This window comes from Zingiber officinale, chromosome 3A (genome assembly GCF_018446385.1).
Source record: "Zingiber officinale cultivar Zhangliang chromosome 3A, Zo_v1.1, whole genome shotgun sequence".
Classification (NCBI taxonomy): domain Eukaryota; kingdom Viridiplantae; phylum Streptophyta; class Magnoliopsida; order Zingiberales; family Zingiberaceae; genus Zingiber; species Zingiber officinale.
This window is the reverse complement of record NC_055990.1, coordinates 24,131,109-24,149,350: the sequence shown is the minus strand read 5'-3', so window position 1 is coordinate 24,149,350 and position 18,242 is coordinate 24,131,109. Positions and strand designations below refer to the sequence as shown.

Sequence of the window (18,242 nt, the reverse complement as noted above, 5' to 3'; positions counted from 1 at the left end):
CTCGGGTTCAATTCCCGCGTAGGCTATTTTCGTTTTCTATTTATTTTTGCTACTTCCGCTATTTTAAAAATTCCATAAAAATATCCTATAATTCCAGAAAAATACTAGGATATTTCTAATAATTATTTTGAGAATTTTCGGGCATTACAATCCCCCATACCTTATAAAAAGTTCGTCCTCGAACTTAGAATAACTCTGGGTACTTTTGTCACATGCTGGCTTCTGTCTCCCATGTTGCCTCTTCTGCTGTGTGATTTTGCCAAATGACTTTTACTAATGGTACCTCCTTGTTCCGAAATTTCTTAACTGCTCGATCTACTATCTAAGTAGGCCAACTATCATAGCTGAGGTCTTTACGGACTTGTACCGACTGGGGCTAAATCACCTGGGTGGCATCTGGGATATGCTTCTTCAGAATAGAGACATGAAATACATTGTGGATAGCTGACATCTCCTGGGGTAGCTCTAGCTCATATGCTACCTTGCCAACTCTTCTGCTGATAAGGTATGGTCCCACATATCTGGGACTTAGTTTGCCCTTCTTCCCAAAACGCATTACTCCCTTCATGGGAGTTACTCTGAGGAACACTGAATCCCCAACTAAAAACTCTAAGGGTCTGCGCCGTGTATCGGCATAGCTTTTCTGGCGGCTCTGAGCTGTCTCTATCCTCTGGCGGATCTGCTGTATAGCTGCTGTGGTGTCTGCTACTAGATCTGTCAGAAGTTCTAATTTCTTCTGTTCACCACTCTCATACCAGCAGATTGGAGATCTACACCTCCGCCCATAGAGAGCCTTGTAAGGTGTCATGCCGATAGTGGCCTGATAGTTGTTATTGTATGCAAATTCTGCTAAGCTCGGATATTTGCACCAACTTCCTTTGAAATCTAGGACACATGCTCGGAGCATATCTTCGAGTACCTGATTTACTCGCTCTGTTTGACCATCTGTCTGAGGATGGAAAGCTGTGCTAAACTTTAACTTAGTGCCCAAAGCTGACTGTACACACTCCCAGAAGTGTGATGTGAACCTACTGTCCCTGTCTGAAATAATGGTTCGTGAGACTCCATGTAATCTAACGATCTCCTTGAGATACAACTGAGCTAGCTGCTCCATGGAGTAGGATATCCTGATAGCTAAGAAGTGGGCTGATTTAGTCAATCTGTCGACTATTACCCAGATGGTATCAAAACCATTCGTGGTTCTGGGTAGTCCCACTATGAAGTCCATGGAAATATCTTCCCACTTCCATTCTGGAATCTGGATAGGCTGCAGAACTCCTCCTGGTCTCTGGTGTTCTGCCTTGACCCTCTGACAGGTCAGACAGGTGCTAACATATCTAGCGATGTCTCTCTTCATTCCAGGCCACCAAAAACGTCTCTTCAGGTCTTGGTACATCTTGGTGGAGCCAGGATGCATCGCATAAGGAGTTCTGTGAGCCTCATCTAAGATCTTCCTGCGTAGTTCCCCCTGATCTGGAACCCAGAGTCTGTCACCGAAATATAATGCCCCACTATCTGATACTCTGAACTCTCCACTTTCTGATTCTGCTAACCCTTGCTTGGTTTGCTGAATTTCAGGATCCTGTTCCTGAACTGTCTGGATGTCACCAAGCAGGGTAGATGCTAATGTCATAGTAAAGAGCTGTCCCACTATGAGTTCGAGACCGAAATCTGTGATCTCCTTCTATAGGGGTGGTGACATGGCTGCTAGGGATAGTAAGGTAGCACTGGACTTTCTGCTAAGTGCATCTGCTACCTTATTAGCTTTTCCGGGGTGGTAGAGGATGTTTATGTCATAATCCTTGACCAACTCAAGCCATCTACGCTGTCGCATATTCAGATCCTTCTGAGTGAAGAAATACTTTAGACTCTGATGATCTGTGTACACTCTACACTGAGCTCCATACAGGTAATGTCTCCAAATTTTGAGAGTGAACACGACTGCTGCAAGCTCAAGATCATGAGTAGGATAGTTCCTCTCATAGTCTTTGAGTTGTCTGGAGGCATAGGCGATCACCTTGCCATTTTGCATCAGCACTGCTCCTAGTCCCAATTTAGAGGCATCACTATAAATGTCAAAGCTACCTGTGTTTTCTGGTAGAGTCAGAATAGGTACACTGCTCAATCTCCTCTTTAGCTTGCTAAAGCTGTTCTCACAGTCCTCTGTCCACTGAAACCTTCTATTCTTTCTGGTAAGAGCTATCAGTGGGGAGGCTATCCTGGAGAAATCTTCTACAAACTTCCTGTAATAACCTGCTAATCCCAGAAAACTTCTGATCTCACTGGCGTTCTTGGGTCTTTTCCAACTACTCACAACTTCTATCTTACTGGGGTCTACCATGATATCATCCTTTGAGATGATGTGACCCAGGAAGGACACCTGATCTAACCAAAATTCACATTTCGTGAACTTGGCGTACAGCTGATTCTGCTAAAGGGTCTGTAATACTATTCTCAGGTGCTCGGAGTGTTCTTCGTGAGTTCCTGAATAGATAAGGATGTCATCGATGAATACGATAAGAAACTCATCTAAGTATTCTCTGAATACCCTGTTCATGAGGTCCATGAAAGTAGCTGGAGCATTTGTCACGCCAAAGGGCATGACTACGAACTCGTAGTGTCCGTATCTAGTACTGAATGCTATCTTGGGTATATCCCCTTCTTTAACTTTCACCTGATGATAACCTGATCTGAGGTCTATTTTCGAAAACACTACTGCTCCCTTTAGCTGATCAAACAGGTCATCAATTCTAGGAAGAGGATATCTGTTCTTGATTGTGACTTGATTCAATGCCCGGTAATCTATACACAGGCGCATGCTCCCGTCCTTCTTCTTCACGAATAATACAGGCGCCCCCCATGGTGAGTGACTAGGGCGTATGAAGTCTTTGTCAAGCAGCTCCTGTAGTTCCTCATAAAGTTCCTTCAGTTTTGCTGGAGCCATGCGGTAGGGTGCTTTGGAGATAGGATTTGTACCGGGAATGAGTTCTATCTCTAATTCAATCTCCCTGTCTTGTGTTAGGCCTGGTAACTCCTCAGGGAAAACTGCTGGGTAGTCACATACGACTCGGACCTCTACTAGCTGTTGGTCCTTGTCCTGACTGGTATTGACTACCTGTGCTAGGAATCCCGTATATCCTGAATCCATTAACTTCTGTGCTTTTAGAGCTGAGAGAAATTTCTTGGCTTTTCTCTTTGGTTCTCCAATGTACTCGAACTGCACTTCTGCTTCAGGTTGGAATACGACTTTCTGTTTACGACACTCGATAGAGGCACCGTATCTGATTAGGAAGTCCATTCCAAATATGACATCATAATCAGTCATATCTAGCACTATCGGATCACAAAAGAGTTCTCTGTCTGCTATAATGACTGGCACTGCTCTGAGCCAGTGCGTGGATGTCATAATTTCTCCTGAAGGTAGCGTCGTCAAAAATTGGCTACTGAGTACCTCTGGAGGTATCGCTAACTTTTCGGCAAATGCCCTGGATATATAAGAATGGGTTGCCCCAGTATCGAATAAGACAGTTGTACTTTGCTGTAAAATACTGATCTGACCTGTAACAACTGTCGAGGCATTTGCTACGTCCTCTCTGGTGAGTGAGTAGATCCTCGCATTGGTCATAGCTGGAGGGGCCTCTAATCTGCCCTGGCTGATGTGTTGACCATCTAGAACGGCCTGCATCTGATGTAGCTGTGCTGGCTGGCCTCCATACTGTATCGGCTGTGGTTGAGGAAGACTTGTCTTGTTCGGGCATTGCTTAGCCATATGCCCTTCTTGTCCACATTCAAAGCATCCTCGTGTGCCCTTGCGACAAACTCCTGGGTGAAATTTCCCACAAGTAGCACACTTGGGATAACTAGGTTGTTTGCTGGCTAGTCCTCCCTTTGGGTAACTCCCTGGTTTACGCTTGTTGCTGGAGTTCCCTTTCTAGTTAGAGCTATGCCCCTGTTGTTTCTGAGTACCTGAGCCTCCTTGCCCTTTGATCTCTGAGATAACTTGCTTCTGCTGCTTGATATTATTCTGGTAGTGCTCGGTGGTCAGAGCACTGCTGACTAGTTCCTCGGTGGTTTGTGGCCTATGAACGCCACCAACCACGTTCATTGCTATTTCCGGCCTCAGCATCTTAAGCATCAACCAGACCCGTTCTTTTTCTGTGCTGACTAGTTCAGGGCATAGACGAGCCAATCTGTTGAATTTCTTCACGACTTCCTCCACTAAAAGGTTGCCCTGGCGAAACTCTGTGAACTCGTCGTAGTGGCGGTTCGTGACCCGCATGTGAAAGAACTCCTCGAAGAATTCTTTCTCGAAGTCAGCCCATGTCATCTGGTTTACTGGGCGCTTCGCTCTAATTCTCTCCCACCACATACGTGCATCTCCTGTCAAGCAGAAGGAGGCGCACTTCACCTTCTCATGTTCTGGCCAGTCCAGAAGCTCTTTTGAACCAGGCCTGAGCATCCCATGGTTCACTAGTGCCTGAGAAATTCTCTGGCTTGACTCTCTGCCACTGGATCAGATAGGCTTCTCTTCTTGCCTCTGTTGCTGGGGCTACTGGTGCTGTAGGCTGGACTGGTGGAACCTCTAAGACTACTGGCGTTGCTAAGTTTGGTTCCGGGGTGACTGTGGAAGTATTCTGCTGATTAGCCTTTTAAGGTGGCTACCTCCTGTTGTTGTTCAGCTAGCTGCTGCTGTAACTGAGCCACTGAATTGTCTGCCTCGTGCTGGGGCTCAGTAGCTGGTGCCCTTCTAGCTGGGCGTCCTCGCGCTATCTCTAAAGGAACAAAGGACATACATAACTAAAACATCATGTTTACATAGCTAATACTATCATGTTAGTTACTATCTTAGATAAGCATACTTTAGTTATCTACAAACATGAAAGCAATAAACATAACAAAGTGAGAGGTATTCTTACTTGGAAGTTGCAGGTTCAATGCTGATGTGTGTGAAGGAAGTATGAAACTTTGCTCTGATACCACTCTGTAACGACCCGCCTTCTACTGGCTAGGCTGTAAGGCCGGACCGTCACATTATGCTGTGCTAAACTATATCCATGACCATCACTAAAGCTAGATGCGGAAGCTGTGCTAATTAAAACTTGGCTAAGCTACTATCATTTCTTTATTCTATGTGTGCTAAGGGGTGTACTCTAACTATTCATGACATATTTTACATCCCCCATGGTCAAGGAACTGAACTAAGGGTCTCCCGGCTGTTATCAGGCCTCCCAATCGATCCACGGATCGATTGAAATGGTCCAATCGATCCAGGGATCGACTCAGCATGCTACTGTATGCGGAACTTAGGTTGAATCGATCCAGTGATCGATTCAGCACGCTACTGTGCTCGGGCAATATTCTGGATCGATCGGCTGATCGATCCAGACTGGCCAATCGATCCAGTGATCGATCCCAGGGCCTTCTATTTGCGACAGAATGCGACTGGATCGATCGGTTGATCGATCCAGAAGCTTACTGTTCACGACAGAAAGCGACTGGATCGATCGGCTGATCGATCTAGAAGCCTACTGTTCGCGGAACAAGATCACCAATCGATCAGCTGATCGATTGAAGACCCCCAATCGATTGGCTGATCGATCGGGATTTCTGATTTCGTATCAAAAGTCTAATTTCAGCACTGCTTCGTGCCGAAATCACATGTATAAACTCTATAACATCAAATAAAACTACTAGGCATAATACTACTCATGGTTAGCTAACTAAAATCATGATAACTAAAGATTCTATGCATAACTGTCACCATTCTGAACACTTAAACAACCAAAGTGCAGGAAAGTAATGACATAAAGAGAATGCTATGTTCTAAGTGGGCTAGTTCCCAAACATCGTTATTCCAAGTTCCTTTTTCCACACACACCGTCGTTGCATTGTCCTCCAGCCTCCGCTAGTCCATCTTTCCTTTACCTTTATCTGCAGTATAAGGAAAGAGTATCTGTAAGCTTTATGCTTAGTAAGAAACCATCTACCTCACAAAACATGCACACGATGCAAATTATGTTTTTAAAATATGCTATTTGAAATACATTCTGAATATGCTAAGCATGGCATGACATACAACACATAGAAAGTAGAACTGATCATAGAACTATCACATGTATCAATAATGAAAACTAAGCTGAAGTCTGAACTGAGCTAAAACTAAAACCAAGCTAGAGCTGAGTTTAAACTGTATACACAACTGATTTGTGAGTTTTGAAAACTATTTAATCATAGATAGATGAAAATACATAATCATGCTGCTGATGGGCCCAGCATCTGTACATGCTATGCGCGCATCTCTAACTAGACCCGGGTTTGCAAGTCCCGAATCTAGTAGGGTTATTAGGTTATCTGAACCTAGGGACGACTATGGGAGTCCAACCCAATGGATATCTAATCCAGTACAGTGCCATTGCTAAAAGTAAAATACTGAACATACCTAATATTTCTTGTCTTGCTTTTACTAGGTTATCTAAACCTAGAACTAGGTTGTCTGAACCTAGAGGCGACTGTGGGAGCCCACCCATTGGACATCTAGTCCCATAAAAGCTGTAGCAAGACTACATGAGCTGTAAAATGCTTTTATTGCATTTATCTAGGCTATTAAAATGCCTAAGGTGGCATTTACCTGAGCTAAGCATTTAATCGAGCACTCGGTGTGCGCTAATGCACACCCTGTGTGCCAAAAACTGCATAAAATTAAACTAATGCCTAAAAATCATACGGAAGCTACTTATACTGCAAGTGAGGGGTTTCTTACCTCCTGTTCGGATTTTCTTACAAATCTAATCGCTAGATTTCCGGTGGGGACGATCTTCTCTACGATTCTCTCGCGTCTACGTGTTCCTCTCGCGAAGAGAAGCGCCCTCGTATCGGAGTCATCGCCGGAAGGTGCTCCTAGAGCCCTTAGGCTTGATGCGCCGAGAGAAGGAGGAGGAGAAGGGAGGTTCGGCGGGATTAGGGTGAGGAGAAGAGGTAAGTCACGATAAAAATAAAACTCCTCACTTAATTCCCTATTTATATTAAGGAATTAATTCCCCCCCCCCCCCTTTAACTTAAATAAAATTGTTTCCCTTTCCTTTCAGCACGGCCCTGCTGAGTTCTCCTAGTTACTAGAGTTTACCTTTAAGTCGTAGGACCCAATAGGTCTCGGGTTCAATTCCCGCGTAGGCTATTTTCGTTTTCTATTTATTTTTGCTAATTCCGCTATTCTAAAAATTCCATAAAAATATCCTAAAATTATAGAAAAATACTAGGATATTTCTAATAATTATTTTGAGAATTTTCGGCTGTTACAATTATTATCCAAACTTTATAAATAGAGAGCTCATTTCATCATTTTTCACGCACACCTTCTATACTATTAATCTCAATTTCACATTTTATACATTTTCGTCTTCATTTCTACACACTTTCATTTCCAATTTTCAATTACAATGGAAGGAGGTCATGGAGATGCATCATCTCAAGCTCAGAAGGGAAAGAAAATAGTGAATCCGCGTGAGGACCCCAACATTCAATACACCGATGATGAGACTAAGCACCTTCTGACACTAGAAATATAAGGAAGTATAGATGCAATTACTTCTAAGGTTTAGGAAATTCCTCCTCTAAAGCCTTCTATTTTCACTAAATATTTTGAGAATGTCACTCTTCCATCAGGAGAATTACGTGCAAAATGTAAGCATTGTAATGCTTCCTACAAATTCCAAATCGATGGCAGTTATGGGTCATTAAAACGACATGTAGAAACAAAGCACCCAATGGAATATGGACTCGACCATTCTCAAGCACAACTACCTAAACTTTCTTCAACTAACGATAGTACTAATTCTGGTTTATTTTATATTTAGATAATAAATTAAGAGAATCATTACCTAAATTTATTTTCGTAGAATATCTTTCTTTTAGTATCTAAATGCACATTTGAAGATTTTTGTAAAGAATCTCTTAATCCATATGTTAAACGTGTTCCTAAAACTACACTTACTCGTACAGTTAAAAAATTTGTAAAATAAGGAAAAAAATTTAATTGATGAATTTAGTAAATTAGATAATAAAGTTTCTTTATATTCCAATATTTAAAGTGATCATTGGCAAAAACATGCTCATATATGTGTGTGACTTACCATTGGATTGATAACTCTTGGAATCTCTAAAAAAGATTGTTAGCTTATAGAGTTTTTGATGAATCATATAATGCTCATAATATCGTACAATTATTATGTTTAATTTTAGAAGAATATAGATTAACTTATAAAATATTTTCAATATCATTAGATAATGTTAGTTCCAATACCACTTGTATAAATGATCTAAGATTTGATTGTCAACCTATTCTTGATGGTTTATTTTTTTCATATTCATTGTGTATGTCATGTTTTAAATTTATGTGTTCAAAATGGATTAAAAATTAAAAAAAAATTATATTAAACCAATTAAAATTATAATTTCTTATTTATGGTCGCATCCATCTATAATGAAATAATGGGATAGGCTTTGTAAAACTAATGGAATAAGACCTAAAAAATTTTCACGTTATGTACCAACACGTTGGAATTTAATATACCAATTATTATAAGATTCATTATAATATAAAGAATTATTATGTTTATTTTTTGTACAAAATACTACTATTAATATATATTTATTTTTACAACAATGGAATATTTGTAGTAGTATTTGTGGAATTTTAAAAGTATTTAAAGATGTAACCGAACAATTTTTTGGTGTTTATTATCCCATTACTAAATTAGTTTTAGAAATTTTTTTAATATAGTATTAGTTTTAAATGAACATATTAATAATGAATCTTTATCGTCTTGTATATTAGCTATGAAAACTAAATGAAAAAAAATACATTTAATTTATTCCTAAAATTTATTTAATTGTATTTGCTTTAGATTCTAAATTTAAATTAGAAGTTTTATAAGAAATGTTAACTTTATATCATGATGCTTTAATTCTAATTACAAATTCTTCTTCTCCTGATTTAGTTAATATTATATATAATGTTAGAATTTATTATATGATATCTATAATCAATATTATACAAAATATGAAACACAAACTAATATTTCTGAAACACAACAAACTACTAGTAATAATTTAAAACTTTCAAAATATAACTTTTATTAAAAGAATAGATGAAACATCCACGAGGATTCTCAAGTTCCACATAGAAACTTAAGAATTATTTTACGACTTCTTTTAATTTTAATGAAGAAGATAGCAAAAATTTCAATATCTTAAAGTGGTGGTTATAGAAGGCTAAAAGTTTTCTCGCCCTCTCTATAATTCCCAAAGAAATTTTAGCTTGTCCAGTGTCAACTGTTACTATGAAGTAGATGTTTAGTGCATGCGGTAACATATTAGATGAACGACGATCAACTTTGTCTCCCGACTCATTGGAAGCCTAAATATTACTCGACGATTGACCCAAAGCTAACAAAAAAATCTAAGGAATGAAACTTTTAGATGATGAAGTTGAAGATTTTGATACCGTAGGAATGAATCCAACAACAATGGGAAATGGAAGTGAGTGATAATGTCACTTTCAAATGTAAAAGGGTAAAAATATAAAAGAACTGGGCTTTGATTCCCCTATACCTTAAGGGGATACGTAGGCAATTTAAATAAGTGAAAGCCCTTTTTCTAAATAAATTTTAAATTTTAGATTTCTTAATATAATAATCTTGAATCATGGTGAACCATGGTGAACCGTTAACCGAATCGTGAACCAGTAGTTTTGAACCATGAAACGAACTATGAACTGACAGTTTTGAACTCTAAACCATAATTGTCTTGAACGGTTAAGGTTAAGGATTGACCTAGCAGGAACCATCGAACCGACAGTTCCAAACCATCGAACCATCAGTTCTGAACCATGGTTAGGTCTATCTATGCCACCAACTTTATCGATAACTTCTTCTATTTGATCATCGTTATAAATTGGCTCGCTAGTTAACTCTATCTCGTCATAAATTGTATCATTAACAATTTTGATCTTATCATCTATATCTTTCTCAAGAAAAATTTTATGCAAATTAAAATAAAAGAATTACAACCTTTAAAATCTCAAACACTATGATCACAGTGTGAGGCTTCCTCATTCTAAACCTGTCTGTCATGACTGTTACATCACCGCAAGTGCACGATTTCATCGTTAGTAATAAAAGATTATCAATCCCATAGGGACTGGTTATAAGCACTAAAGATGTCTCACGATGAATTAGCTAAGCAATTGACAAAGGTAGTGAATGTACTAAGTAAAGCAACTAGAAATAGAAATAGAAAAGTAAATGAAGGAACTTAGTTTTTATGAGTATTCTAGGAGTGTGGTTTCATTGTGATATTTATCGATGTAATATGATTCACCAATTCATATCCTCAATTAACATACATTTATAGGAAGTTGTCGATTTCTCCTGCAGAAGACAACCGGCAAGGGACCTTAATCTACACCACAACCGAATAAATTGATATGATCCCTATGAAGTCCGTTAGCGAGACTGCCTGTCACTAGCGTCCCTCGGTCATACGACACAGAAACACATCTCTATTTAATTCACGTAATGATGTAGGTAAGAAGTACATTCAACCATCCCACCTCCTTGTAGAGACTTGGTTCACCTTTTAAGAAGACACCCCAGACGTTCGTTAGCGGGATTGCATGTCACGAGCATCCCTCGGTCATACGATCTAGGGCATCCCTCTACAAGATCCACAAGAATCACAAACATTCAATCAAACATGATAATTAGATCCAAACACATGAATCCACACAAGATCGAATAGATACAAGATATGCTAATATCATTTAGATAGGAAATTGGTATATCAATGAGATCTTACATCAAATCACACCACAAATACTTTCTTAATCCTAGAACAATAGATCTACTCCATAGCAAAAAGATAAAGATCCGAAGACAAGAAGATTACAAGCATTTCAATCCTAATCAAGAGAAAAGAGAATAGAAAAGTTTATCTAGTATCAATGAGTGATCTTCGGAACCAATCCTTAGCTACCAGAGTCGATATGGAGATGGAGATGGCCTCAAATCGACGGATCACAGATGAAGAATAGCACCAAGTTGGATCTCCCCAAAGGGAGAGCCTTCCTCCTTTGAATGGGGAAGAATCCCCCTTTTATAGAGCTGGGGCATGGGCACAACACGGCCTGTGACACGACCATGTGGCTCTCACACAGCCTCTTACATTCTCCTCTCAGCCAGGGTGATACGGCCATGTGGATCCATACAACCATGTTATGCTTTGGCTCTAGATGGTCTACACGACCGTGTGGCTCACACTGTCTGACCATTCTTGGTCTCTGGAAATCCTGCACGAGAGTGTGGACCACACGACCAATCTCTGCTTGCTCTCTGGAAGTGTTGCATGGTCGTGTGGATCTACACGGCCATGCTCTGGATATGCTACTGGGTGACATGGCCGTGTGGCTCTCACACGACCATGTCATGCTCCTCCTCTGGTAAAGTCACACGACCTGTGTGCACCACGCGACCAAGGTCATTTTTCTCCTTACTTCTTTGACATGGCCATGTAGGTCACATAGCCAGTCTATTTTCCTTCAGTTGTTGACTGACTTGACTGTGAACATCGTTTCCTCTCCAAATTCAACTCCTATTAACAGAAAATACACAAGAGCAGATCTCCAAACAAAGAGGAGTAATTATGCTAAAAATAAGACAAAGAGTATGAAAGTGCATAGACAAAGCATGCGTAAAATATGTGAATGTGCGCCAAAACATGCTAAATAAGTGTATATAATCTACGTACATCAATTACCTCTACCATGTACCTCATGAGCTTCATGATATTATGTTGCTAGATGTTGGGATAACTCTATGACTTGTCTTTGTAGATATTCAAGTATCTCATCTTTGTTAGGACACTCCAATCGCTTCTTCAAGGTTGAGTTACAGCAGAAAACACTTGAAACAATGCTAACACTAGGATTTATTTGGTATCCACCTTAATGAGGTGACTAATCTAAAGATCCACACAGAGTATACTCTCCACTATGAACATACTACTCACTACAAGAAAAAAGCCTAACAACAATGGTTTTTCACCGTTGTCGTAGCCCCTTTAGAACTGTTGTTAAATGTCGTGTTGTTAAAAGGGGTGCCCAAAGACAACAGTTTTTAACCATTGTCTTTGAAGGCAAAGACAACATTTTTACAATAGTGAAAAACTGTTGTCTTTTCCTTCAAAGACAATAGTTTTTCACCGTTGTCTTTGAGCATCTACCTTTAATAACAGGTTCTTCAACAATAGTTTTAAACTATCTACGACAACGGTGAAAAACTATTATCTTTTTTAGATAAAAAATAAAAAAATTAATATACAATTTTCCAATATTATAAATCATTCAAAATACTAAATTTCAAAATAAAATTTGATATACAATTTTCTAACATTCAAAAATAATATCTATAACATTCTGAAGAAATTTCATAAGCAACCAACAAAGTTTCATAAGCAACCAACAAAATGATAACACTATTAAAACAAAGGTAGAACAATATAACACGAGATTTTCTACTTAGATGTCGATGAAGAGGAGGGATTGCAGCTCCTAGTGCTCCTTAATTTGTTAAAGTCTCTCCATTTTTTTAGCTTGTCGGCATTCTTCCCAATACTCCTGAGGGCACCTATTCGAATAAAGATATATATTGCAAATTAGAAATTAAACTGTACGCATGATTCTAATTGCACTGCATAAATGTTACGTAACCATAAAAACCATTTGATATAGTCATCTAACAGAAGTACAAAAAGCGTTATCTATGTAACATAAATAGTAACCTCTTGAAACAATATGGTGGCTCTTAAATTTCTTATTAAGCAAAATTTTCATTCTATGTCACTGCATACAAAGCTTCTATTATAAACCATGCAAACATTATTTTTCCCAGTGATCAAGCAGCATTAATTCTAAAAGGTACAATCTAATGCAAACGTTCCCACACACTCCATATGATGCTAAGGAGTAAGTCATACATTAAATTCTAAAAGGGACCGTTAAAGGAAAGAATGTCTTAAATAAAAATGAATCCAGAAAGTTACCATAGGCTTTGGATTAATACTTTAAGTTTACATTGATCATGAGCTAAATTATAAAAAGAGAAGTGGAGTGACATGTTACATCAGTTGACTTTCTAATCTTTAATTTAAGTTTCACTATTTAAAGAAACAAGTCTATTTTTTCCTCTTGGAATCTCAAGATCTATTACATCATCAAGTTGATTCATAGGATACCAATTTAGATGTTAACATCTTATAAAGTATATTCCTCATTAAATTTGTGTCCTCACCTTAAGAAAATTTGGAATATGCTATTTTAAAGTCATGAACACGTTAAGGTTTTCACCAATTATAGTAGAAATGGCTACAGTAATTACCTGAAACGACATAAATCATTATTTTTGAAGGCAGAGTAGAGAGATGTCATGCAACTTTTAGAAATCAATGCAACATAATCTTAAAGAATAACATTATAGCAGGATAAAGATGCTAAAAAGAGCAGTATATTGAAACTAAAAAAACCACCAAAGAGTCTTTAATATGTACAAAACACCTTTTAGCTTCATGTTGAATACAAAGTGAACATAATCGAATGAATCGAGATGCAAATATTGCAAATGTAAGTTAAGAAAAAAAACTAAGAAATGATAAAGTAATTGTAATTTAATCTAACTTACGATTTAATTCTAGATTTGGAGAAATAAGAAGTGTAAGCTTTTCTCCTTAGCCTTTACTTTCCTTTGAACATTCTTCCTTGATAGTGATCTTCAAAATTATATTAATTGTCAAGATGCATGCTATAAAACTGTTCAAACAATCACTTAGATAAAGTATACTGATATAATTTTTGATACTATCACTACAAGCCAAGTTTGATTTTCAAAAACTCATTGTAAATGGGAAAGAAAAAACACAAAATCCTTATATGGTACAAGAACAAAAAAACTAATTATTTATCCTTAGAACTAGATGAATAGAGACACGTGTTAAAGATTGTCAAGTGATATGCAAACACAAGCAATGGGATTGGTATTGTAAAACATACAAGTACATACTTTAACTTGTTGTCAATTTGAGTGTAAGCTTCCAAATAAGAGTTGTTTATTTCATAAACCACAGTAGCATAATATCACTATTATGAGTACAACCTCTTGTTGAGACAAAATTTATGATTTTATATTAATGCAGTGATTATGTAGCAACCAAAAATAAATCCCAAATAATTGAGACTCAGGGGTTACTCATTGTTGTTATCTGAAGGAGTATGAATAGACGACCTAAAAGGAAGTATGAACAAAACAGCTAAAATTCCAGATATATTTCCCGAGCAACAGAGCATAAGGAATAAGACACTATCAGAGTAACTATGACAGAGCTTTCATGTAGAGATTACTCCATAGCTTTGAGTAATTGTTCACCAATTAATGGCATTACACAAATCTTGCTTACTGGTGTCAATGAACGGCTAAGTCAAATCAACAATGCCTAAAATCTTTCAGGATAAACAAATGAATATCATTATTATGAACACAAGCTCTTGTTGGGACATAATTTAAGATTTTATATTAATGTTGTGATTAAACCTGTGTATCAACCAAAAATAGATCCCAAATAGCTGAGACTCAAAGGTTAATCATTGTTGTTATCTGAAGGGTTCGAGCATAAAGATCATACAAAATGTTGTTTTTAACACAAACAGAGCAATGAAATCGAGAAAGAAGCATGAATCCATGAATCAAGCTAATTTTAGTGGGCGTGCAGGACTGTGGATCTTGCCTCGGTCTCAGGCAAATAGAAATCTCACAACTTTTGAAGTATCTGTCGTTCCAACAAAAGAAACGTTTAGAAAATCAATGAATTGTGGAACAAAAAACTTGAAAAAAAAATGAAAAGGAAGTGCAAAAACGCAAAGGTCTGCATATGTATAGCACTATCAGAGTAACTATGACAAAAAAGCTTCATGTGGAAAAAGTTTCCATGGGTTTTAGGAGTTATTCATCATATAGCTGCGTCGTCCTTTGACGAGCCAAAAGCAAATTCTCAATAAAAAGATGAACGCATTCGTCCATTATTACCAAAACCAAATTCCAAATGACTCTGCTTTAAAGCCTAATTTATGCAACAAAAACAAATCAAAAACAAGAAAAATGGGAGCAATGATACGAATACCGGAAGAATAAAAATCCACCCAATGGAATCCATGGTTGGGAGAAAGAAGAGGCGCTGTTAGGCTTCTTGGAGACACGTTGCCCCTCCATGGCTGTTGACGAAGCTGTAAGGAAGCGCCGAAAAGTCGATGCGCTAACACTTTAAAGGCAAAGCAGCGAGAGCGACGAGGAGCGTCTTTCGCGGAGGAGTCGCGAAGGAGGAGTCGGAGATAGGTTTTTGTTCGTTTGAAGAGTCATAGAGAAGTGGGTTTTAGGTTTTTTTTCATGAAGTTAAAAAAACTGTTGTGTTTTTAGGATTCAGCAACATTCAATAGACAACAGTTTAATAAAACTATTGTATATTATCACATAAGCAACACTAAAAGACAATAGTTTTTTAAAACTGTTGTCTTTGGCACACATTAGACAACAATGTTTTGAAAAGCTGTTGTTATTTAAAAAACATTATGGTGAACAACAACAATTTTCAATAAAACTGTTGTTAAATGGAAAAAGACAACAATTTCTTGAAAAACTGTTGTCTATTAGGTGTGGTTAAATCCAAAAATTCTTGTAGTGACTTCTCGAAAACACTCCGGAGCTGGAGAAACCTCGTACAAGCTCTCAACAAGAAATTCAACAAGGAGCTGAATGAATAATACAATGAACACCTTGCTTGATCTCTTGAAGCTTGTAGATGCCTCATGTAAACTCATAAATGTAGCAGCATTTTGCCTTGAATCTTCCAAGAACCGACGATGAAGAATGGAGAAGAAGGGTTGCGTTTGAATCTTCGTCGTCGCCTTTATATCCCGCGGATTAGGGCTCCCAATCGATTGCCCTTACTCCCAATCTATTTCCATGTCAGATCTAAGTTCATCCAACTGTCCAAACCTCGCAATGGCTCTTTTCTTCATCATTTAATCAATTAACCAATCGATTATGGGCCTTCTTAATCGATCACCCAATCGATTATGAACCCCATTGTTCTCTCGCAAGTTCTCCCAATCGGTTACCCAATCAATCATGCTCTCACAAGGAAGCTACTGTGATTCACGAATAAATCCTCTTAATTGATCAATCGATCGATCAAGAGGCTTCTATTTATCATAATGAAAACATGCCTAATCGATCACCTAATCAATTGGTGCAGCCCAATCAATCACTTAATCAATTGGCGTAGCCCAATCCATCACTTGATCAATTGGGAACGCCTCTATGCGTCATGGAAAAGTGAGCAAAATTGATCCTCTGATCGATTGGCGTAGCTCTCAATTGATCAGTGGATCGATTGAGAACGTTTCTGTGTTGCGAAAAAGTGAGGTTAATCGATCCACTAATTGATTGGCCCAACACTACTTGATTGATTGCCCAATCCTAACTTACTTAACCCAAATCTAGGGTTCCTTTTCCCAACCTCTGGTCAATCATGATTTATTGGGACTTCTCCACAAAGTGTTCGGTCAACCTTTTGATCCACTTAGAATTTGCCAACTTCTTGTTTGACTTCTGATCACCAAATGTGATCCTCCTTGACCCACTTGGATTTTTCTCTTGTCTAACTGCAGTTAGGACTTTACCTTGCCAACGTACAGTCTCCCTTGACCCACATAGACTTCCCTTTGCCTAATCATAGTTAGGGCTTTCTTTTGTCAATGTGCGGTCCTCCTTAACCCATTTAGACTTTCCTTATACCTTTAAGCTTCAATCATCCCAATCTTCCTCTAGTATGCTATCTTACTCTTTTTAAACATCAATTTCTAGTCGTCCTTCACTTTTCCTATAATGACTTCGGTCATGATCATGATGACCATCCATGAGATCCAAAGAGCTCTAATACTAACTGACGCCAAGATGAATAGTAATTATCCTGCGGGCTATTAAATCCATTGATTTGCACACTAATATCGAGGATAATCTTCTAAACCCTGTTGATTCGAAGAGGTATACTAAGAAATTAAAAAAAGAGCGACATTGTTGAAATAATATTAAACCAAAAATCTCCTTTTACATCAACCCAAAAAATTATTTATATAGACTCAAAACTTTAAGATACCAAGAAAGGAAAAAATCTCAATATATAGACTTTAATATATAAAGAAAAGAAAGAAATCCTAACAAAAAGTAAAAACTCCTAACAGACTCACAATCCTAAAATCTTTAAATGAATTCAAAATCTAAAATTACAAAAGATAAAAGTTATCAAAAATATCTTAATTATAAAAAATAAATTACTAAAAAATAATAATAAAATTTTTTGAATCCTCCTATATCAATTGGCTTATCTCTTTTAAAGAACAACCTTTGCATCTATTTTTTTTCATCTTAAACATCTATAGTACTTTAGTAATATGAATTTTGAGTCAAACCTTAACACTCTTTGTGAACAATCATTGAATATTTTAATCTTACAATTTTATTAAGAATTTAGCTTTTACTAACTAATTTTGGTTATGCCCAAAATTAAATTATGTTAATATTCTTTTTTTCTTTTCACACTAAAAATACATTTAAGGCCTATTAGTAACTTTCTCTAGTTATTTTTTATATAAAAAATATGTATTATCATGGTTATCTTTAGTCTTACATTTTAGAATTGACAAAACTTCAAGTAAAGAAACTTCTATAAATATCTTGGGTCGGTCTTTTGGCTAAGATCAAGTATAGTATCTATTCTTATAAGTTTAATATCTGGTATAAAAAATTAAATTAATTTTTTATGATGAAGAGTCCGTTATAATAGTTTACTGTTGGGGTTTTTACTACATGGGTCTGATGTATTTTTACCAAGTCCAATTTATGAGTCCGGGGTACTAATTTACATATATTAATGCATTATATGACACATGTCATGTGTGTGCATGATGGCTAGTACCTATAGAATACGATGCCCCACCTATACCTATTATTTGATTATATTGTTTTGTTAAAATAATTGATAAACTAATTGAATCAAATACTACTCCGTGATAGAATTACACTCCCATGAGCTATCCTAGCCCTCCTATATATCTATCAATCATTTCATTTTAAACAATAATA

The 18,242-nt window shown here is 37.4% G+C and overlaps 1 pseudogene; it reads left to right on the top strand.

The window, feature by feature from the left end:
• Positions 1–17,829: 17,829 nt before the first annotated feature.
• Positions 17,830–18,009, top strand: LOC122054271 (annotated as a pseudogene).
• The last annotated feature ends 233 nt before the right edge of the window (positions 18,010–18,242 follow it).